Genomic DNA, 24,067 nt, shown 5'->3' with positions numbered 1-24,067 from the left:
AATACCATTTCTTCCAAATCCATCAGAAACAAACGCAAAATAATTATATTTAAAAAAGCTGATAAAGTACCACTAGAAGCCTTCCTAAAAGACAATTTCCATTCCTTCCGAACTGACTATGCGAATGTAGACGAGATGTGGCTCAAATTCAAAGATATAGTAGCAACAGCAATTGAGATATTCATACCTCATAAATTGGTAAGAGATGGAACGGATCCCCCGTGGTACACAAAAAAGGTCCGAACGCTGTTGCAGAGGCAACGGAAAAAGCATGCGAAGTTCAGAAGAACGCGAAATCCTGAAGATGGGCTAAAATTTACAGACGCGCGAAATTTGGCACGTACTTCGATGCGAGATGCCTTTAATAGGTTCCACAACGAAACATTGTCTCGAAATTTGGTAGAAAATCCGAAGAAATTCTGGTCGTATGTAAAGTACACAAGCGGCAAGACGCAGTCAATACCTTCGCTGCGCAGTGCCGATGGTACTGTTATCGACGACTGCGCCGCTAAAGCGGAGTTATTGAACGCAGTTTTCCGAAATTCCTTCACCAGGGAAGACGAATGGAATATTCCAGAATTTGAAACACGAACATCTGCTAGCATGAGTTTCTTAGAAGTAGATACCTTAGGGGTTGCGAAGCAACTCAAATCGCTTGATACGGGCAAGTCTTCAGGTCCAGATTGTATACCGATTAGGTTCCTTTCAGATTACGCTGATACTATAGCTCCCTACTTAGCACTCATATACAACCGCTCGCTCACCGATAGATCTGTACCTACAGATTGGAAAATTGCGCAGGTCGCACCAGTGTTCAAGAAGGGTAGTAGGAGTAATCCATTTAACTACAGACCTATATCATTGACGTCGGTTTGCAGTAGGGTTTTGGAGCATATACTGTATTCAAACATTATGAATCACCTCGAAGGGAACGATCTATTGACACGTAATCAGCATGGCTTCAGAAAACATCGCTCTTGTGCAACGCAGCTAGCTCTTTATTCGCACGAAGTAATGGCCGCTATCGACAGGGGATCTCAAGTTGATTCCGTATTTCTAGATTTCCGGAAAGCTTTTGACACCGTTCCTCACAAGCGACTTCTAATCAAGCTGCGGAGCTATGGGGTATCGTCTCAGTTGTGCGACTGGATTCGTGATTTCCTGTCAGGAAGGTCGCAGTTCGTAGTAATAGACGGCAAATCATCGAGTAAAACTGAAGTGATATCAGGTGTTCCCCAGGGAAGCGTCCTGGGACCTCTACTGTTCCTGATCTATATAAATGACCTGGGTGACAATCTGAGCAGTTCTCTTAGGTTGTTCGCAGATGATGCTGTAATTTACCGTCTAGTAAGGTCATCCGAAGACCAGTATCAGCTGCAAAGCGATTTAGAAAAGATTGCTGTATGGTGTGTCAGGTGGCAGTTGACGCTAAACAACGAAAAGTGTGAGATGATCCACATGAGTTCCAAAAGAAATCCGTTGGAATTCGATTACTCGATAAATAGTACAATTCTCAAGGCTGTCAATTCAACTAAGTACCTGGGTGTTAAAATTACAAACAACTTCAGTTGGAAGGACCACATAGATAATATTGTCGGGAAGGCGAGCCAAAGGTTGCGTTTCATTGGCAGGACACTTAGAAGATGCAACAAGTCCACTAAAGAGACAGCTTACACTACACTCGTTCGTCCTCTGTTAGAATATTGCTGCGCGGTGTGGGATCCTTACCAGGTGGGATTGACGGAGGACATCGAGAGGGTGCAAAGAAGGGCAGCTCGTTTCGTATTATCGCGTTATAGGGGAGAGAGTGTGGCAGATATGATACACGAGTTGGGATGGAAGTCATTACAGCATAGACGTTTTTCGTCGCGGCGAGACCTTTTTACGAAATTTCAGTCACCAACTTTCTCTTCCGAATGCGAAAATATTTTGTTGAGCCCAACCTACATAGGTAGGAATGATCATCAAAATAAAATAAGAGAAATCAGAGCTCGAACAGAAAGGTTTAGGTGTTCGTTTTTCCCGCTCGCTGTTCGGGAGTGGAATAGTAGAGAGATAGTATGATTGTGGTTCGATGAACCCTCTGCCAAGCACTTAAATGTGAATTGCAGAGTAGTCATGTAGATGTAGTTAAAAATCAGATGCTACTTCCTCCCGAACATACGTTCTGTCAGCTGTTTGAGTTTCTCTGTAACCTGCTGCAATTCCGCCGTAAGTTGATTACTCACGACTTTTCACACGAAAAAATGTGTAGAATCCAAATTTGATTATTATCGAGGGGGACATCTACTGGTGCTAAAATTAGCCCGCCACCCCAGCCCACATGTGGTGGGCGGGAGGCAACTTTAAAATTTCAAATGGTAACCCCCATTTTTTAATGCAGAATCAGATTCTATATAAAAAAACTACGTCCATTTTTGTCTCAAACATTTGTTTTGATTCTTAATCTGAGAAAAAATTTATATTTGGGTCAAAATTTGTAAAACTGTAATTCCTCTCTCTCAAACCCCACCCTATGGCGACAGAGGAAGAGTTTTAGTTTTACCGAATCAAAATTTACGAAGTAAATAAGTACTTTTTATTTATCCGTAACCATTTTCCACGCATAAATAACATGTATTTTCTTGAATTACAGTGCCAAGTACCAAGAATCAAAACAAATGTTTAAGACAAAATGGACGTAGTTTCTTATGTAGAATCTGATTCTGCATTAAAAAATGGGGGTTCCCATTTGAAATTTTAAAGATGCCTCCCGGCCCAGCCCCAGAGGGCTAATTTTAGCACTAGCAGATGTCCCCCTCGAAAATAATCAACTTTGGATTCTACACATTTTTTTTCGTATGAAGCTTATTTTTCGAGTTATTCTGGTTTGTCAACATAAAATTTTACACTGGCAGGTGCAGTTCAATTGTGCAGAAACCGTCAGGCAGTAATATAATTGACATGTTTGTGGGAAGACTGTTACGTCCAGAGAAAAAGCATCTAACACAGTGGGTACATATTAAGGTACCAATGGTCACAATATCTGTACCTATAGAGCTAACAACCTGTATGTGTACAAATCATCCTAGCACTCACTGACTCACTGACTGCTACTGGCATGCAGCAGCGCTACTCAGTCGCTGTTGGAGTACTGGTTATTCTTCGTGGTTTTCTGCCCCTGTTCATACAAGTCGATAAAACGAAGATAGCACTACTTTAATTTGGGACTGGTCTACCGAATAGACGCGCCAGAATTCCACCTCAAAAGCAATTTCATTTGTAATAGGAAACGAAACGACGCATTCCACCGATACTGGGCGTCACACGAAAAAATTGATGTGTAGTATTTGTTTGCATTCTCTTGGAAACACATTCCAAAAACTGTTTCAAATATCTGCTGAAACATCAGAGAAAATGCACCTGACGACTGTTAGGAGGAAAACCATACCCTGAAACTATCAGGACAGAAAGGCTTTACAAATGGCATATGCACCAGATATTTTCAGCAGAAACTCATACAGACAAAAAGATTAACAAATGCGAAGAACTGACAGAGAATGAATTCTGCACCAGACATATCCGCTGATGGAATAGGGATCGAAACATCAAGGAGGAGTCGTGTGGCATAAATGAAAGATATCAGGCGCATTTCTACATCTTTAAGATAATGTCCACACAAATTCTGCATCATTCACGTACGAGTAAGCTAATACTGTCATTACGAGGATGCACATCAAGTTTGCTTAGGCTGTAACGGTCGTCAGCGTTAGTTACCTTTGAAATTGGACATGGTGATTTGGTGTTAGTCAAGAATACCTTTAACCCGACATAGACACCATTATCAACACCTCGCTGAGTTTGAACGAGGTCGTGTAATAAGGCTATGAGAAACGGTATGTACCTTCTGTAATGTTGCAGAAAGGCTTGGCAGAATAGAATGAAGAGGGGTCATGGTTGAGGTATTTTGTGAAAGAGGGAGGATGTAGATTTCTAGATTATGCTGTATACAGCAATTTTATTTTTGTAATTACAGTGTACTGGTTTCTTAAATAATGTGTCAAATATAGATTGAAGGAATGAACGAATTGTTCGCCTTCATGATCGATACATTTCATAGTGTGAGCCAAATAGCTTTCGTACGTCACACCGGAGAGTTCTACAGGTGTTCTGCGCAGACCACTGAATCTCATCCAAAAGTGTGTCTACAGGTTACTTGGTTCATGGTGGTACACATTCTTCACTCTGGCCAAAAACATCAGCACGTGCTGAAAAGTAATGCCTCCGAATTTTTTATGTGAAAACTCGTGAAGCTTTTTAAATAAAATAAATGTTATAAAGAAGGTTGTATACATGGAAGAATCCCGGAGATATTAAAGGTATCAGATAGAGTATATAAAGGTAAGACAGAGACTTAGGAACCAGGTTTTAAATTGTAAGACATTTCCAGGGGCAGATGTGGACTCTGACCACAACCTATTGGTTATGAACTGTGGGAATGTGGGAATTTAAGGAAATGGGACCTGGATAAACTGGTTAAAAAAGAGATTGTACAGAATTTCAGGGAGAGCATAAGGGAACAATTGACAGGAATGGGGGAAAGAAGTACAGTAGAAGAAGAATGGGTAGCTCTGAGGGATGAAGTAGTGAAGGCAGCAGAGGATCAGTTAGGTAAAAAGACGAGGGCTAGTAGAAATCCATGGGTAACAGAAGAAATATTGAACTTAATTGATGAAAGGAGAAAATATAAAAATGCAGTAAATGAAGGAGGCAAAACGGAATACAAACGTCTCAAAAATGAGATCGACAGTAAGTGCAAAATGGCTAAGCAGGGATGGCTAGAGGACAAATATAAGGATGTAGAGGCTTATCTCACTAGGGGTAAGAGAGATACTGCCTACAGGAAAATTAAAGAGACCTTTGGAGAAAAGAGAAAATCAAGATCTCAAGCTGAAACCCAGTTCTAACCAAAGAAGGGAAAGCAGAAAGGTGGAAGGAGTATATAGAGGGTGTATACAAGGGCGATGTACTTGAGGACAATATTATGGAAATGGAAGAGAATGTAGATGAAGATGAAATGGAAGATACGATACTGTGTGAAGAGTTTGACAGAGCACTGAAAGACCTGAGCCGAAACAAGGCCCCGGGAGTAGACAACATTCCATTAGAACTACTGACGGCCTTGGGAGAGCCAGCCAGCCCTGACAAAACTCTACCATATGGTGAGAAAATGTATGAGAAAGGCGAAATACCCTCAGACTTCAAGAAGAATATAATAATTCCAATCCCAAAGAAAGCAGGTGTTTTCAGATGTGAAAATTACCGAACTATCAGTTTAATAAGTCACGGCTGCAAAATACTAACACAAATTCTTCACAGAAGAATGGTAAAACTGGTAGAAGCCGACCTCGGGAATGATCAGTTTGGATTCCGTAGAAATATTGGAACACGTGAGGAAATACTGACCTTACGACTTATCTTAGAAGAAAGCTTAAGGAAAGGCAAACCTACATTTCTAGCATTTGTAGACTTAGAGAAAGCTTTTGACAATGTGGACTGGAATACTCTCTTTCAAATTCTAAAGGTGGCAGGGGTAAAATACAAGGAGCGAAAGGCTATCTACAATTTGTACAGAAACCAGATGGCAGTTATAAGAGTCGAGGGGCATGAAAGGGAAAAAGTGGTTGGGAAGGGAGTGAGACAGGGTTGTAACCTCTCCCCAATGTTATTCAATCTGTATATTGAGCAAGCAGTAAAGGAAACAAAAGAAAAGTTCGGAGTAGGTATTAATATCCATGGAGAAGAAATAAAAACTTTGAGGTTCGCCGAAGACATTGTAATTCTGTCAGAGACAGCAAAGGACTTGGAAGAGCAGTTGAACGGAATGGACAGTGTCATGAAAGGAGGATATAAGATGAACATCAACAAAAGCAAAACTAGGATAATGGAATGTAGTCGAATTAAGTCGTGTGATTTTGAGGGAATTAGATCAGGAAATGAGACGCTGAAAGTAGTAGATGAGTTTTGCTATTTGGGGAGCAAAATAAGTAATGATGGTCGAAGTAGAGAAGATATAAAATGTAGACTGGCAATGGCAAGGAAAGCGTTGCTGAAGAAAAGAAATTTGTTAACATCGAGTACCTGTATAGATGTAACTGTCAGGAAGTCGTTTCTGAAAGTATTTGTATGAAGTGTAGCCATGTATGGAAGTGGAAATATGGACGATAAATGGTTTGGACAGGAAGAGAATAGAAGCTTTTGAAATGTGGTGCTACAGAAGAATGCTGAAGATTAGATGGGTAGATCACATAACTAATGAGGAGGTACTGAACAGAACTGGGGAGAAGAGGAGTTTGTGGCACAACTTGACAAAAAGAAGGGACTGGTTGGTAGGACAAGTTTTGAGGCATCAAGGGGTCACAAATTTAGCATTGGAGGGCAGCGTGGAGGGTAAAAATCGTAGAGGGAGACCAAGAGATGAATACACTAAGCAGATTCAGAAGGATGTAGGTTGCAGTAAGTACTGGGAGATGAAGAAACTTGCACAGGATAGAGTAGCATGGAGAGCTGCATCAAACCAGTCTCTGGACTGAAGACCACAACAACAACAACATTCTACATCTTTATTCTTACAGCCTACGTATTTGCAACCCTCTGCCTCTAGAGGGCCCGAATTATAGAGTGTAACATGGTGGTGTATAACATATCTATGTCGGTGCATGAGAAACAGCGTGCTGTAATCGAGTTCTGAATTCGTAGAGTTCGTCCATACATGGGGCACCATCTCCTTCTGCATGACGATGCCAGAACACACACGAGTGCAGCATCAATCCGATGCCTTTGGTTCGCCATCACCTGTTGTACTCCATACAGTCCAGAACTTTCGCCATCCGATATTCATCCGTTTCCAAAACTTAAAACCAACTTCCAGGACTTCACTTTGATAGTAATGGAGAGGTGCAAGCTAAGGTGACGTGATGCTACCACCAACAAAGTCAAACATTCTATAGTGACAGCATCAACAAATTGATGGCCTCTCGAGGGAGAAATATGAAGACTAAGAAAATTAATAACGTTCTCTGTATTTAAAAAAAGTTAAGAGTTTCCGCTTAAAAAATTCGGAGTCATTTCTTTTGAGGGCGCCCTCGAGAAAAATCGGGCTGAGTAATGTCAATACTTAAGCGTCCCATTAACTGGTCTACTACTTTTTATGTTCCCACACGCCCAAGATAGTGCGTTGAGCCACCATTCTGTACACTTCACAAATGAAATGTAAATGGAATCAACAATCAGTGCTACGTGCTTTTCTTCAGTGATACTCTATTACAAATGGTAAGAGCAACTGATTCCCACATTCTTTCACACCAGGCAGACTCACAGTCTTTCCAGCAGTAATGTTGGGATTATATTCGGCCTTGTATGCACAGTAATACTGATTAGCAGTTCTATTATGTTTTAGTTGTTTAAGTTTGTCCAAACAATGGTTTCCATAATTTGTAATTCACTAGTAACCATGCCCTGAACTAATTCACGAAGTGGTACCTTACAATCTCGACCGTCGTCGCTTAGGTTTTGTAACAATATAACGCAGCCCGCTTTCCTTTACAATGCTTCATTTAAACCGTTCCCACGTGACTCGTGCCTAGAATATTTTTGTGCCGAATGCTAAAACAGTCCCAGCACCAAATTTCAGATTTGTGCACGCGCCTGTGTGAGGTCTCCCTGTTTACCCTTTCTGGACGTCACACAATGGTCGCTCCATCTCGAATTTGTCTCGTAGACCTATAGTTTTCAATCTTCTCGGTGGACCAGACTCACACTCGCATCTCCACAGTTTCCCAACATTGAAAACTTTCTCAAATTTCCAGTGCCTCTTCATAACCTACATGCATCCTTCAATACTCAAATTCACGTATGCCACATCTGTGTAATTTTCCTACCAATGTCTGAGATTCGCAGCTAGTTAGAATATTTTGCTCTCATCTGTAGGAAACATAACATTATCTTTCCCGTAAAAACTTTATGATATTATTATAGTGACCGTTCTCTGCTTTACTTTAGCAATCTTCATCCTCTTCCTGCTTACTGTAATCGCATATAGTCCTCCTGTTAATTTTTAAGTGTCGCTCTTCTTTCCATTATCGAATCAAGTGTTCCTTGATGCCTTAGCATGTTTACTGTAAACTTATCTATAATTTTGGCCAAATTGTGCCACAAAGCTCTGTTACCCCCTCAGTCTGATGTAGTACGCCTTCCTTCGTTCCTTGGTCTACCTATGTAATCTTCAGAATTATTCTACGAAACCACTTTCGAGAAGTACATTTTCTTCCTTTATCTGGCTGTATAAAAACTTCCACGTTTCACTTCCCTATACGTATACACTTCACTCAGATGGTAACGGCCACATTTATTGTCTCTATTAACGAATTCATCTTTTCGAAAAATGTTTTTCTATAATTTTTTCAGTCTCAGTTTTCGGACATCATCAGTCAATTTCCTGTCCACATAGCTAACTCATTATAATCGCCTGATTTTTCGCTTGATTTTACTTCTGTTGATTTAACAGTATAGACAGGAAAATAAATTTTCCTGAAAGTGACAGTTCGCTTGGGTATGACAGAAGCGTCAAGACGGGGCATTAGTTTTATATTACAGATGAAATAAATGGGTGTCATTTCACCTAGTATGAAACTGTTCATCGTGTGAAATACTGCTGTAGAAAGAGGTCATCGCAGGCAATACAGTTGTGACGTCACGAACATTTGGGGTGAAATTCATGTTTCATTAGCGCCTGCAATTGAGTTGCAATATTAATGAGGAATCACGAACGGAAAACCTCTGAAATGCGAAATAACTGATAGTTCCGCTATGGGGCCAGCGCCCGTGAATCCACCAGAGGGAAATCTCTGATAATAATGAATGTGTCGGGAAAACGGTTCTTAAATAAAACTGTGTTTGTCTGTTCAGTATAGAACCTACGACTTGTCTGCCAAGATACGTATGCTGAAAATTTTTGTAAAAACAGTACATTGAGGTACAACTACATTTTTTTATTTAACATAGCACATAGAGGTGCGTTGTATGTATGTTTGGGCAGAAACACTTCGTGATAAAAAGTATCCGGACACTCCAAAAAACATACGTTTTTAATATTAGGTGCATTGTGCTCCCACCTACTGCCAGGTACTCCATATCAGCGACCTCAGTAGTCATTAGATATCGTGAGAGAGCAGAATGGGGCGCTCCACGGAACTCACGGACTTTAGAACGTGGTCAGGTGAGTGGGTGACACTTATGTCAAACGTCTGTACGCGAGATTTCCACAATCCTACACATCCCTGGGCCCACCGTGTCCAATGTTATAGTGATGTGGAAACGTGAAGGGACACGTACAGCACAAAAGCGGACAGGCCGACCTCGTCTGTTGACTGACAGAGACCGCAACATCTGAAGAGCATCGTAATGTGTAATAGGCACACACGTATCCAGACCATGACACAGGAATTCCAAACTGCATTACGATCCACTGGAAGTACTATGACAGTTAGCCGGGAGGTGAGAAAGCGTAGTTTTCATGGTCGAGCGGCTGTTCATAAGCCACACATCACGCCTGTAATTGCCGCGCTTGGTGTACGGAGCGTAAACATTGGACGATTGAACAATGGAAAAACTTTGTGTGGCGTGACGAATCACGGTACACAATGTGGAGATCCGATGGCTGGGTGTAGGTGTGGCGACTGGCTGGTGAACGTGTGTAGCGCCAACAGTAAAATTTGGAGGCGGTCGTGTTATAGTGTGGTCGTATTTTCCATGGAGGGGGCTTGAACCCCTTGTTGTTTTGCGTGGCACGATCACAGCACAGGCCTACATTGACGTTATAAGCACCTTCATAAATGGTTCGAATGGCTCTGAGCACTAAACATCTGTGGTCATCAGTACCCTAGAACTTAGAACTACTTAAACCTAACTAACCTAAGGACATCACACACATCCATGCCCGAGGTAGGATTCGAACCTGTGACCGTAGCGGTCACGCTATTCCAAACTGAAACGCCTAGAACCGCACCTGTTCATAATGCATGGCATGTGGTGGTTTCGTTATACGACAACATCCCTGTAATGGACTGCCGTGCACAGGGTCCCGACATGAATTCTATAGGACACCTTCGGGATGTTTTGGAACGCCAATTTCGTGCCAGGCCTCACCGACCGATATCGGTGCCTCTCCTCAGGGCAGTACTTCGTGGACAATGGGTTGCCATTACTCAACACACCTTCCAGCACCTGATTCAGCGTATGCCGGTGGGAGTGGAAGCCGTCATCAAGGCAAGGATGGGCCATCACCATGTTCAATTCCACCATTACCGATGGAGGGAGCCACGAACTTGGAAGTCTTCATACCAGATAAGTTTCATTAATAAAAAAGAGATTCACTGGAGAGTTATTTTGATATTTTTTTAAAAATTAGTTTACAGGACTCAGTTTGGATTCACTTTCGGAGTGGATAGTGCTCGATTATAATAAAATGAAGTTGCGAGGTTTTTAACAGAATGGCGACCTGTACGCACAGGCTGGATTAAATCCACATATGTATCTATATACATACTCCGTAAGCCACCGTACGGTGCGTGATGGAGGTTACTCTGTACCACTACAAGTCATTTCCTTTCCTGTTCCACTCGCAAACAGAATGAGGGAAGAACGACTGTCCATATGTCTCCGTGTAAGTCCTAATTTCTGTTATCTTGTCTTCATTGTTCAGTGTGAAATATATGTTGGTTTCTCAAAATTTTTTCAGTAACAAATGTAACAGCCCGTGTGTAGACTGCTTGTAGGTTTTCCTTCAGTCCGACCCCGTACGGATCCCAAACACTCGAGGCGTAGTCAAGAATACGGAGCACTTGTGTTCCTTATTCGGTCTCCTTTACAGATGAACCACACCTTTCGAAAATTCTCCCAACTAACCGAAGTCGACCATTTGCCTTCCCTAACACAATCCGCATATGGTCGTTCCATTTCATATCTCTTTGCAACTATACACCCAGATATTTAAACAACGCCACATTATGGGTCCCGTTTTTCGTACACTTCTGCATTAACTCATATTTTTGTACCCTTAGAGTTTGCTGTACCAGTCACCTATGCTGTTAACTGAAGAATGACGGATTCGCATCGTTAAGAAGCTCGGACTGGTGGACACTGAGGAACGACATCGATCGTATTTAGATTAAGTGATTTGTAGAAACAATGGGAAACACTTACTTGAATGGCCGGTCAGAGAACTGAACACTGGCCCTTCCGAAGGCGAGTCGATCCCAGCTCAGAAAGTTCAATGGAGCCATTTCTATCTCATAACAGATAGTAAATTAGTGTCGTCACGATATCTTATCGTAGTACATGAAGCAGCACATTAAAACATACATGAGGAAACCATACCTTGTAACTGAAGTCAGTGATCCAAAATATTTACATGACTAAACCGCTGAAAAGATTTTGATGAGATTTTATGTTGAGACAGATTGGATCCTCAAGAAGAACATAGGTTACTTTACAAAGTTAAAAACAGGTCTTCCCCTAAGAGAGTGGTGTAGGGAACGGAAGATTTTTTTTTTTTAGATTAGTGAACGTAAAAGAAGTTATTCAGTTTGTTTCATAACGTACACGTTGTATAATGCATAGCTAAGTCAATAGCAGAATAGTACGATTAACATATGAGCCTTCCTGCTCATGTCCCTCCACACGCACCGCTCGGCAACGACGCAATGTGTGCAGCATCATAGTGAGTTGGGACAAATGGTAGGATAAAGATCGCTAGCTATTCTTACCAAACCAGAGGACACTTGAGCCCAGCTGACGTAGTTGCACATACAAGTATCATAATAACTTGCACTGCACTAGACTAATTCTACTACTTATCAGACTCAGATTCAAAGGCGCTCAGTGTCATCAGTGTCACGCCCAACTGCGGTAACCAACTATAATGCTATGTCAGAAATGCCCAGAACTGCTGAACTGCCTACTTTCAACTGAGGTAGCTTCTTTTATTGTACTTATTAGCTTGATCTATTCTGTGCTGATTTTGAGTTTTTATAGTTTGTTGCAGGGGATAAACTCACACAATACGAAAGCAGTGCTAGGAGAATGAAGTTCGCTGCTGGTACCTGAAAAATATCGCCAACTATTTCGATCCAACACAAAACAAAATCAGTTTTTTAAATAGTTTATTCAGTGTTAAGCCAAAAGTGGTTTTACAGTGACCAACACTGAAATAATACGTGAGTGAAGATTACAGCACACAGCCAGAGTGAGTTGTGAATTTTGAAAGACGAAGTATTGCTGTTCAAAATGAAACAAACATGTCTGATGTTTGAACTGTGATTATGACCTACCTCTGTCAGTTAAAGATCAATAATGAAGATTTGTTGAACAGATGAAGTGAGATAAACAGATGACTGGAAAAACTGATGCTGCTCAAGAGGAAATGGCCACACCAAATGCTGTTTTGAGGGCAGGGATCTTTGAAATTTCAGCGTTCTCACACAGCGAGTTTTAATGCAGCTTTTTACACTCCTGGAAATGGAAAAAAGAACACATTGACACCGGTGTGTCAGACCCACCATACTTGTTCCGGACACTGCGAGAGGGCTGTACAAGCAATGATCACACGCACGGCACAGCGGACAAACCAGGAACCGCAGTGTTGGCCGTCGAATGGCGCTAGCTGCGCAGCATTTGTGCACCGCCGCCGTCAGTGTCAGCCCGTTTGCCGTGGCATACGGAGCTCCATCGCAGTCTTTAACACTGGTAGCATGGCGCGACAGTGTGGACGTGAACCGTATGTGCAGTTGACGGACTTTGAGCGAGGGCGTATAGTGGGCATGCGGGAGGCCGGGTGGACGTACCGCCGAATTGCTCAACACGTGGGGCGTGAGGTCTCCACAGTACATCGATGTTGTCGCCAGTGGTCGGCGGAAGGTGCACGTGCCTGTCGACCTGGGACCGGACCGCAGCGACGCACGGATGCACGCCAAGACCGTAGGATCCTACGCAGTGCCGTAGGGGACCGCACCGCCACTTCCCAGAAAATTAGGGACACTGTTGCTCCTGGGGTATCGGCGAGGACCATTCGCAACCGTCTCCATGAAGCTGGGCTACGGTCCCGCACACCGTTAGGCTGTCTTCCGCTCACGCCCCAACATCGTGCAGCCCGCCTCCAGTGGTGTCGCGACAGGCGTGAATGGAAGGACGAATGGAGACGTGTCGTCTTTAGCGATGAGAGTCGCTTCTGCCTTGGTGCCAATGATGGTCGTATGCGTGTTTGGCGCCGTGCAGGTGAGCGCCACAATCAGGATTGCATACGACCGAGGCACACCGGGCCAACACCCGGCATCATGGTGTGGGGAGCGATCTCCTACACTGGCCGTACACCTCTGGTGATCGTCGAGGGGACACTGAATAGTGCACGGTACATCCAAACCGTCATCGAACCCATCGTTCTACCATTCCTAGACCGGCAAAGGAACTTGCTGTTGCAACAGGACAATGCACGTCCGCATGTATCCCGTGCCACCCAACGTGCTCTAGAAGGTGTAAGTCAACTACCCTGTCCAGTAAGATCTCCAGATCTGTCCCCCATTGAGCATGTTTGGGACTGGATGAAGCGTCGTCTCACGCGGTCTTCACGTCCAGCACGAACGCTGGTCCAACGGAGGCGCCATGTGGAAATGGCATGGCAAGCCGTTCCACAGGACTACATCCAGCATCTCTACGATCGTCTCCATGGGAGAATAGCAGCCTGCGTTGCTGCGAAAGGTGGATATACACTGTACTAGTGCCGACATTGTGCATGCTCTGTTGCCTGTGTCTATGTGCCTGTGGTTCTGTCAGTGTGATCATGTGATGTATCTGATCCCAGGAATGTGTCAATAAAGTTTCCCCTTCCTGGGACAATGAAGTCACGCTGTTCTTATTTCAATTTCCAGGAGTGTAATAAAGACGGCCGGCAGTTGTGCCCGAGCGGTTCTAGGCGCAACAGTTTGGAATCACGTGGCTGCTACGGTCCCAGGTACGAATCCTGCTTGGATGTGTATGATGTTCTTAGGTGAGTTAGGTTTAAGTAGTTCTAAGTCTGGAGGACTGATGAGTTCAGTGCTTAGAGCCATTTGAGCCCTTTTTAATAAAGACGTCCGGTCCCACGTCGATGGGCACGTGCACCTTCCGCCGACCACTGGCGACAACATCGATGTACTGTGGAGACCTCACGCCCCACGTGTTGAGCAATTCGGCGGTACGTCCACCCGGCCTCCCGCATGCCCACTATACGCCCTCGCTCGAAGTCCGTCAACTGCACATACGGTTCACGTCCACGCTGTCGCGGCATGCTACCAGTGTTAAAGACTGCGATGGAGCTCCGTATGCCACGGCAAACTGGCTGACACAGACGGCGGCGGTGCACAAATGTTGCGCAGCTAGCGCCATTCGACGGCCAACACCGCGGTTCCTGGTGTGTACGCTGTACCGTGCGTGTGATCATTGCTTGTACAGCCCTCTCGCAGTGTCCGGAGCAAGTATGGTGGGTCTGACACACCGGTGTCAATGTGTTCTTTTTTTCGTTTCCAGGAGTGTACATTGTATTTGTGTGCACATTGGTTTATGCTCCTTTCCTCTCTACCCGTTAATAAAATGTAATATAAAGTGTACGTCTGTTGGGTCTCAATGGAGTGACAAACATTCTTCCATCATACCTCAATGAATCATAAGTTTCTTTCTTCAACTAAATTGATTCAACAGACATTATAACAGGAGTAAAATAACAGATGTTCAGGTTTCATAATTGTCGTCGTCATCGTCAGCAACAACGTCAAAGATCACCGAAAGACTTCCATCCGCAGGGTTCTCTAAACTGAAATTTGCGTTTTTTTGTTTTCCTCTATAGTGTTTACCTATGGTTTTGTAATTATATAGGGTGGTTATAAACCCTCTGAAAAGCTTGTAAGGGTTGTTGCAGGTTAGACTATGAAGAGAAATAATTCTCAAGAAAAATATCAATTAGTTGAACAGTTTCCAAGTAATTAGCACACTGACGTTTGCCAGATGCCCTCACAGATTCAAGCGGCCCGGCAGAGACGGTATCGCCAAATGTGTTCTTCCTTTGGTTTCCTAAGGCCGAGTGATATATATATATATATATATATATATATATATATATATATATATATATATATATATATATATATAAATGGACGTGGTACGGTACGAAGGATCGAACCCAAGCCATTGGCTGAGCAGTGCCTTGCGCTATTATCTCTGGTATGAGAACCACTGGCACTTGAATTTGAACTCTCGACGGCCTTATTGGCTGACTTCAGTGCTAATTAAGTCGCAAACGCCGCAACGTATAGAACTTTTCCCTTAACCCTACAACGCCATAACAAGCTTTTCAGACTGTTTCTGACTACCCTGTACATTATTTACGGATATATACCAACGTCCGTTCTTTCAACATTATTTAATCATGTTATTTCATGTGCTTTAATCTTCTCCCTATAATCTGTGCACGTAATCTGTGTCTTATACAGAATTTGGATGTGATGCACTTATTTGAGCTATTAACCCTTTGCTCCTTTTTTTCTACAGGGGCCCAAATCACTGTCCATACGGGATTATGGGGACTCTTACGGTTCTCCAAATTTAATCGTGTTGGCGACAGTGCCATTGCCATCTAAAGTTCTATACATGTGCCTCATAAACTACAAAAAGTCTAATTCTGCGGTGGTTGTTACTGGAAGCGTTAAGTTAATGGATAATCAAGATATTTAAAAACATTGACATGTGTCATAGATTTGTCTGATATTAAAATTGTTGCTCTTCTAAATTATTTCCTGTTGAATGCTTGAATCTTAAGACAATTGTATGTACCGACATTTCAATATTAAATGTTTTTGTTACTGAGTAGAGAGTTTAAGGACTGACGTTCATAAATCAACTTAAGATTACATTATAATTAATTGGGCATCTAACTTCCGGGTTCCGTTATAATCCCTTCACACAAAGCAAGACACTCCTTCTGCAGGACACTTTATTCTCCTTCTGGCTGAATATTGTGCTGTTTCAGACTCCTAGCTCGCAAAGCCATTCAGTTTCTTTTTTGCGCTATCTGTCCGGTCGCCGAATCCTTTCGCGGAAGATTGGACTTCTTCAAAGAACGGCGACGTCAAAGGACGTTTGCAGGAAATGTGCACCGGAGTCGGCGCTCGCCGGAAACTGCACAGCCGGCGGGGAAACATTGCGCCGTCGCGACGTCGGCAAGAAAGCGGCGCCCAAATGACGCCCAACGGCGTCGTGCCGAGTCACGGCGCTGCCAGCGCCGTCGTCGAAAACTCCGGAATCGAGTCAGGGGCACCGCGCGCCACAAGCGACCGCTCTTCAGAGAAGCTCGGTGACGGTAGGTACGCCTCTTGCACACATTTGCAGGTCCGACCGATCAAAAAACGCATCGTAGATCTGCAATACATCTACGCTACGCAAACCACCTCACGGTGTGTGGGTTCGTTCCATTCACGAACAACACGCTGTATGACTCATTCTCGTTAATGATCAGTATGAGCTTTAATTTCTTGTATTATTCAGTTACCGCATAATTTGGTGAATTTTGTGATCACAAAGACAAAACGATATTTGTGTAAAAACCATTTATTAATTTTGCAAAATAAATCTTAGTTACAGTGGAAACAATACTTCTACTGACGCGTTTCGCCCTTCTGGACATCATCAGAAAGTTGTCCGCCTCCGGTATCTGAGTGGTCAGCGCGACAGAATGTCTGCCTTAAGGACCAGTGTTCGATTCCCAGCTGGGTCGGAGATTTTCTCCGCTCAGGGAGTGGGTATTGTCCTAATCATCATCGTTTCATCCCCATCGACGCGCAAGTCGCCGAAGGGTCGTCAAATCGAAAGACTTGCAGCCGGCGAACGGTCTACCCAACGGGAGGCCTTAGATTCGCATGCAAAACACATGAAAATATTCAGAGGATAAATTTCTGTAAAGTATATTTTTGTCTTGCTGGTAGGATAGGAACTACGTTGTGGCATCTGAATTTTGTTTCAACATATATGTACTAATAAATATATATTATTTCAGAAAGAGGTCAAAAGAATCAGCCAACGAGTTGCAAACTAGAGATTTTCGTAGCCCTTGACCTCGGCTTCGATACTTCTAAAACTATCTTCTTCAGAAGGAGTGGGCCCTAAAAAAATGGTTTAAAATGGCTCCAAGCACTATGGGACTTAACATCTGTGGTCATCAGTCCCCTAGAACTTAGAACTACGTAAACCTAACTAACCTAAGGACATCACACAACACCCAGCCATCACGAGGCAGAGGAGGGCTCCTACTGCATCTGAAATGCAGTATGTAAGGTGCTGCAATCTTTGTCTCATAAGTTGAAAAGATTGAAACAGACACAGCAACATAAAAACTGGAGCGCGCAGCAGTAGTCCACGGTGTTACTCTTGGACGAGTTGGAAGCAATCGTCGAATGTTTGTCCGTCGACTCCGAGGAGAACGTATGTAGAGTCAGTACATGACGTCAATGGTGAAGCATGGCGGAAGGTCGGTCATGGTGTCGGGATGTTTTGAAGGAGATAAACTCGCTGATATAATGAGAATTAAGGGAATATTAAAGAAGGAAGGATGTCACTTCTGTCTCTATGCTGTTCATTTTTGGAATACAATCTACGGCCAGCTTAGAGGCAGAAGTGATGACGCTTCTGCAGGATCTGACCATCATTTTCCCGGCCGCTGGTGGCCGAGCGGTTCTAGGCTCTTCAGTATGGAACCGCGCGACCACTACGGTCACAGGTTCGAATCCTGCCTCGGGCATCGATGTGTGTGACGTCGTTACTTAGGTTTAAGTAGTTCTAATTTCTAGGGGACTGATGACCTGAGATGTTAAGTACCATAGTGCTCAGACGCATTTGAACCATTTTTGAACCATCATTTTGCCGGACAATGCTCAAGCACGTAGAGTGCAAGCTGTTACTGATTTGTTTGGCAGATAGGGCTGCTAAGTGCTATACCACTTACTGCACTCCCCTGATTTATGCCCTCGTGGGTTCAACTCGATTTCTAAACTGAAACAAACACTTCACGGCATTCGCTTCAGAACTGCTAAAAATTTATCGAGCAATAGATCGCGCCGCTCTAACTGTCAACACAACCTTCACTGCTAAGAGTATCATACGACTTCCACATCGCTGGCAACGGGCTATACGCAATGCTAGTGACTACTCTGAAGGTCAGTAACACTTTGAAACAGGTATCTATTTTTTACGAGCTCTAAATAAATAGTTGCCACTATTACCGTTCCAACCCTCGTCGTTGAGAGCGAGCACCGTTAGATAACTTGTGGAGCTTGAATTGCTGCCATTGTGTATCTTAAACCAGTTTATTTATGTTAAGTTGTTCAGTGAAAGGGTAAAAAGTACTGTTAGGAAATGTAGCAGAAGGGGAGAGTCGTCTATATCAAGAGGTAAATTTCTCTTTAATTCCTAATTGTTTCTACACATCACTGCGGTATGTTCTGCTAATATTTCGCCACTCCTAATGAGGCAATAGTTTTCGCTTCAAAGTATTAATCATGATTCTTTAGACAGCAGAGTCATTGATATATCAACTTATTCATAACAATTAACTAAATCACAGTCATTCGGACATTCGGATTAATCGCTCTTTCATACTGATGAGCTGAATACCTTTGCAAAGGTATGTTATGACGGAGCTCTAACACACGAGCTGGAAGGGAGAATCTTACCAGAATCATTACACAACTAAGAAACGCAGAAAAAGCGTTACCCAAATACAACACCTCTAAGCATCATGTCTCTCTTCTCAGAGGAGTTGTATCTGAAACAAAAATAGGGAAACGGGATCATCTAAATTCCAAGCGAAATAATTCAGAAATAAATGGCTGCAGTGAAAATTCCTTAGATGCAAGCCCTTGGAACATTCAAATTCAGAAGCAACATAAAGAATAGGACGTCATTGACACTTGTGAGTATGCAGACACTGAATGATCAACAGCTGTCGCGAAAGGAATTTCAGAAAATGCCAGCCAAGTCAGAAAAGAAAAGTGATAGGAGGTTTAAACAATTCGCTCGTGAAACGAGTAGAATAGTTAATCTGGGGAATGTAAGATACTAAAAAACTGCAGGATCCGATGCAAATCGCCTTGTGCATTTATAAAATACTGAAGAATTGGAGATCATAGTAGGAGACGTATCATGTACATATGGCGTAATCGCATCATCTCGAAAGAATACTAACATCAAACGAACAAAGAGAATTGTCTCCAAACCTATCAATTTCACCTTATGCAAAAGTCGAATGTAAGCAGTATGTTGCCACAAAAAGTAACTTAATCTATTTTTGATTGTTCGAATCTTCGGTACATCATTTTATAATTTGACGTCGGTGTTCATGTGTTATAGTGGTTTGAGACTTAGTTGCCTTATACCATCCTTTATTGGCACACGTGAAAATGGGTATAAGTGAATACAATTGTGGGTAAAGATGTAGAAATGATCCTAAAGTTGATGCAGTTTCTATGTAGTTCAACAGTTTGAGTACATAGCTACTTCATATTTTAGAATTCAATTCTGGAAGCTTCAGTTTTGTTAAAACTGAAGGATTTCCTACAGTCATCCAAATTTTCTGTTCCCTTTTTATCTGAAACAACATTATATAACATATGCCCTTGTACCCTGGTACCATAGAATTTGAAACTGAATTATACATGAAATTAGGACTCGACAATTTAATTTTACAAACAGCGTTTACCAATGTCATGGTAGACAAATGTTCATAGATGACATTTCTGTTCACAAAACCAGACACTAAATGTTACGTAAAACATTCATTTTTGAATTAGTGGGTTTTCGTTGGACGTTCTTGGAGTTCCCAATGGGGATCTTTGGTGACACCTGCATATAATCTCTGACTCTGCCATGAATTTTCACTCCCCTTTCAGGTACGGAGGTGGCCACTACATACCGTTTTCAAGCACGTATGCGGCCGATACATACGCACTTAATAATTGAGGTCGTACAAAGATGTGGAACCCAAAAACGCTCTTGGTATCATTTTTTAAATTTTGTTTTTACTTATATTTTCCCCACCATTCTTCGACATTCTCTCTGTAACTGAATCTTAGACAAATGAGAGCCACGCTTCATTTCAGAATCTTATTTGTGAAAAATGTGTTGAAGGAACTGTGTGGTTTACAATGCCACCATCCACAATAACATATGCTCACACACGTGGTGGTATCGAAGTATATCTGTGAAATTTCTGTCGTACAGTGTCCTATAATTGTGCTAACTATTTTTTGCGTTTCAAGTGTAAGATGTAAGGGATAGCCTATGAGAGAGGAGTAATGAACGGTTGAAGCTTCATGCCCTTCATTCATTTTATAATCTGTAACAGTTATGACTTGGTGCAATCTGTAGAACAATGCAATTTAAATATCTGTGTTTGTTTTCAAATGGAGTGATCCATTAGACATTGGGCTCGCACCCGCAGAAACTTAATTGCTTCTGCTGATACTTCGATCGTACTCCTTCTTTTCGCCTTCCAACTGGATTTTTTTTTTTTCGTTTATTGTATATCAGTTCCCCATGGGGGCGGGCTGGCAGTAGCACATGCGCTGCTCTTCAGCCGAAAGACATAGAACAAACAATAGAAGACACTTAAAAATAACAAAGGAGGAAACATGGTGAACATAGATACAAAAAAGGGGAACATCGTGGAAGACAACAGACAAAAAAGGGGCAGCTGTAAAATGGAGATAAAAAACCGTAAAAAAGTAGGGAACACAAAAACCACACACTGGAACAATTAAAAGAACACAAGGCACAGTATGACCAGAGCATAAAAGTATCGATGGATGGCACAGCACATAACAAACACTGTCAGTAACACTAAGCACACAATTAAATCACACCTCACAACACACGGAGAAACAGCACTAAACACAACACTGATGTACACACTGATGATGAGCAAAATGGAGGCTCTGCCAGGCGCAAGGAGATGAGGGAGAAGGGAAGAAGGTAGGGAGGGGAAGAGAGGTGAAGGATGGGTGGGGGGCGCGCCGAAGTGGGCCACGTGGGGAAGAATGTGGGAGGGAAAGAGGTAAGGTTGGGGTGCAGGGTCTCAAGAGGGAGGAGGAAAATCCACTCTGGAAGAAGGAAGGGAGAGGAAAAGGAGGTCCTGGGGAAGGGGGTAACAAGGCCACATCATAGTTGGAAGGGTATAGTTCGTCATCTGGTGGGGAGAAGGCTCTGGAAGGATGCAATCCCATGTCCAGCCAGACACGAGGCGCTGGCGAGGCTTGCTGATGGATGGTCTAGAGGTGAGGGGTCCAGGTAAGTTGACGGTCGAGGATGAGGCCAAGGTATCTCAGGGTGGGGGTGAGCTGGATGGGATGACCATAAAGGGTGAAGTAGAAATCATGGAGATGCAGCGGTTGATGTGGCCTATGCTGATTGCCTGGGTTTTGGAGGGGTTGAGACAGAGGAACCACTGGTTACACCTTGTGGTGGGTTTGGAGGGTGCATTGGGACTGTTGAAGGGTAGGATAGAGAGCCAGGAAGGGGGTGTCATCAGCATACTGGAGAAAGAGGACAGGTGGGGATAGCTTGGGTATGTCAGCCTTATACAAGAGATAAAGGAGAGGGGAGAGGAGAGCCCTGGGGGACGCTAGCAGTGGGATAAAAGATATGGGAGTTGGTGTTGTGTAGGGTGACATAGTAAGGATGGTGCGAGAGGAAGGAAGCGACCAGACAGACATTGTTGATAGGTAGGGCGTAGGTTTGGAGTTAAAAGAGGAGACCAGGATTCCATACATGGTCATAGGCATTTTGGAGCTCGAGGGAAACAAAAATGGTGGAGCGTTGGGAGTTGAGCTGGAGGGAGAGAAGGTGAACGAGGTTAAGAAGTTGGTCTTCATCGGAGAAGGAGCGTCGGAAGCCACACTGGGTAAGGGGAGGAGGTGATGTTGATTAAGGTGCTGATGGGTATGGCAGGAGAGGATGGATTCGAAGACCTTACTGAAGATGGAGGTGAGGTAGATGGGATGATAGGAAGACGTGGCAGAAGGGGGTTTGTTGGGTTTGAGGAATAAGAGGACATGGGAAGTCTTCCACAGGTCAGGGTAGAAGCCAGTAGAGAGGACGATGTTATAGAGATGGACGAGAACAGTCATAAGGAATAGGGCCTTTCTCTAAGGTGGCGGTAGGTGACACAGTCATGACCAGGGGCTGTGTTGCATTTGGACTGGAGGATAAGTTTAATGTCTGTCACTGCATGATAGAATGGCGATGTACTCCCAAAATAATAGATGGCAGGCACATAGCTCGCGTGCGGTTGAAGTAGTATTGAATAGCATATTTCATGACAGGTGGATTGGTCGTCGAAGCACCATACCATGGCCCGCACGTTCACCGGATCTCACGTCCCCGGATTTCTTTCTATGGGGAAAATTGATTTGCTATCCTGATCCACCGACAACGTCTGACAACATGCGTCAGCGCATTGTCAATGCATGTTCGAACATTACGGAAGGCGAACTACTCGCTGTTGAGTGGAATGGCGTTATACGTATTGCCAAATGCATTGAGGTTGACGGACATCATTTTGAGCATTTATTGCATTAATGTGTTATTTACAGCTAATCACGCTGTAACAGCATGCATTCTCAGAAATGGAAAGTTCAAAAAGGTACATTTATCACATTGGAACGACCGAAATAAATCGTTCAAACGTACCTTCCGTTTTGTATTTTAATTTAAAACACCTACCTTTTACCAACTGTTCGTCTAAAATTGTGCGCCACATGTTTGTGACTATAACAGCGCCATCTATCACAAAGCGAAAAGTCGTTCAACTGAAACATTCACATTTCTCTACGTACTACACGAGTATGTAATAAAAAATGGGGGTTACTATTTAAAAAATCGTAGTTGATATTCGTTTGACCTATGGCAGAACCATCTAGCGGGCCAACCATAGCGCCATCTGGTTTCTCCCTTCAAGCTAGACAAGTTTAGTTCTTTGTAGTTCTTTTCGTTTGAGGTTTATTTCGTGAGATATTTGGCCCGGCCGCGATCAATGCACCATCCTGTAGATGCGTCAATCATCATAGAAAGCTCTGAAAGCCACGCTTTGTACAACCCGACGCCGCTCTCTCTACTTATCAAATTCTTTCCCCAACAGATTTCCACTGCTTTCTTCACACCTAGTCCTCAGTAAAGTCGACCTCTGAATTTCAATATTGTTATATACATACAGTGACCAGTGCCGATGCAATGCTCTGCCACTGTAGATTTATTGCGAAGTAAATCTTTCACTTTACTGTGCATCTCTCATAGACTACGCCTCAACTGAGCCATGTATGAAAGGCTGCATTCGCAGGGAGGGCATCCTGTAAAACCCAGCCTTGTGGAGCGTCAATCAGTCCTTGACGGAATCAAATAGTCCTGCTGTCTTGGGTGGAGGGCGAAAGATCACTTTAAACTGGCGATGATCTGGTCTATTTTCGGCGTCAAACTTAACGTATGTGGCCAAAAAGTCATGGGGTTAAGTCTTTTACTTCATCTTCCTCGTTACTGAAGTTCACCTTTGGTTTTATCCACGGCATTTTAAGTGTCTGTTGCAGGGACTACACATTTCTTTCATAACCTTATTTTACCAGTGAAGTGTCATCCTGCAAAAATTCCCGCCAGAAATATTTTGTGCCCTGTGAATTAAAGTCCTGAAAACAACTATCGCTTGGGAAGGATGGTGGCAGTATTTGCTTATAATGACTACTCTGTATCAGTCGGCGTACGTAGTTCAGATAAGAAGAGAGTAAAAGAATTTGAAATGTGGTGCTACAGAAGAATGCTGAAGATTAAATGGGTATATCGAGTAACTAATGGTAATATACACAAAGGAATTGAGGAAAATAGAGCTTTATGGCGCAACTTTACTATAAGAAGGGATGAGTTCGTGGGACACATTCGGTAATGGCGTTAAGTGTGGGAGGTTAAAATT

The sequence above is a fragment of the Schistocerca gregaria genome, chromosome 5, assembly GCF_023897955.1.
Source record: "Schistocerca gregaria isolate iqSchGreg1 chromosome 5, iqSchGreg1.2, whole genome shotgun sequence".
Classification (NCBI taxonomy): domain Eukaryota; kingdom Metazoa; phylum Arthropoda; class Insecta; order Orthoptera; family Acrididae; genus Schistocerca; species Schistocerca gregaria.
This window is presented reverse-complemented; position numbering follows the sequence as displayed.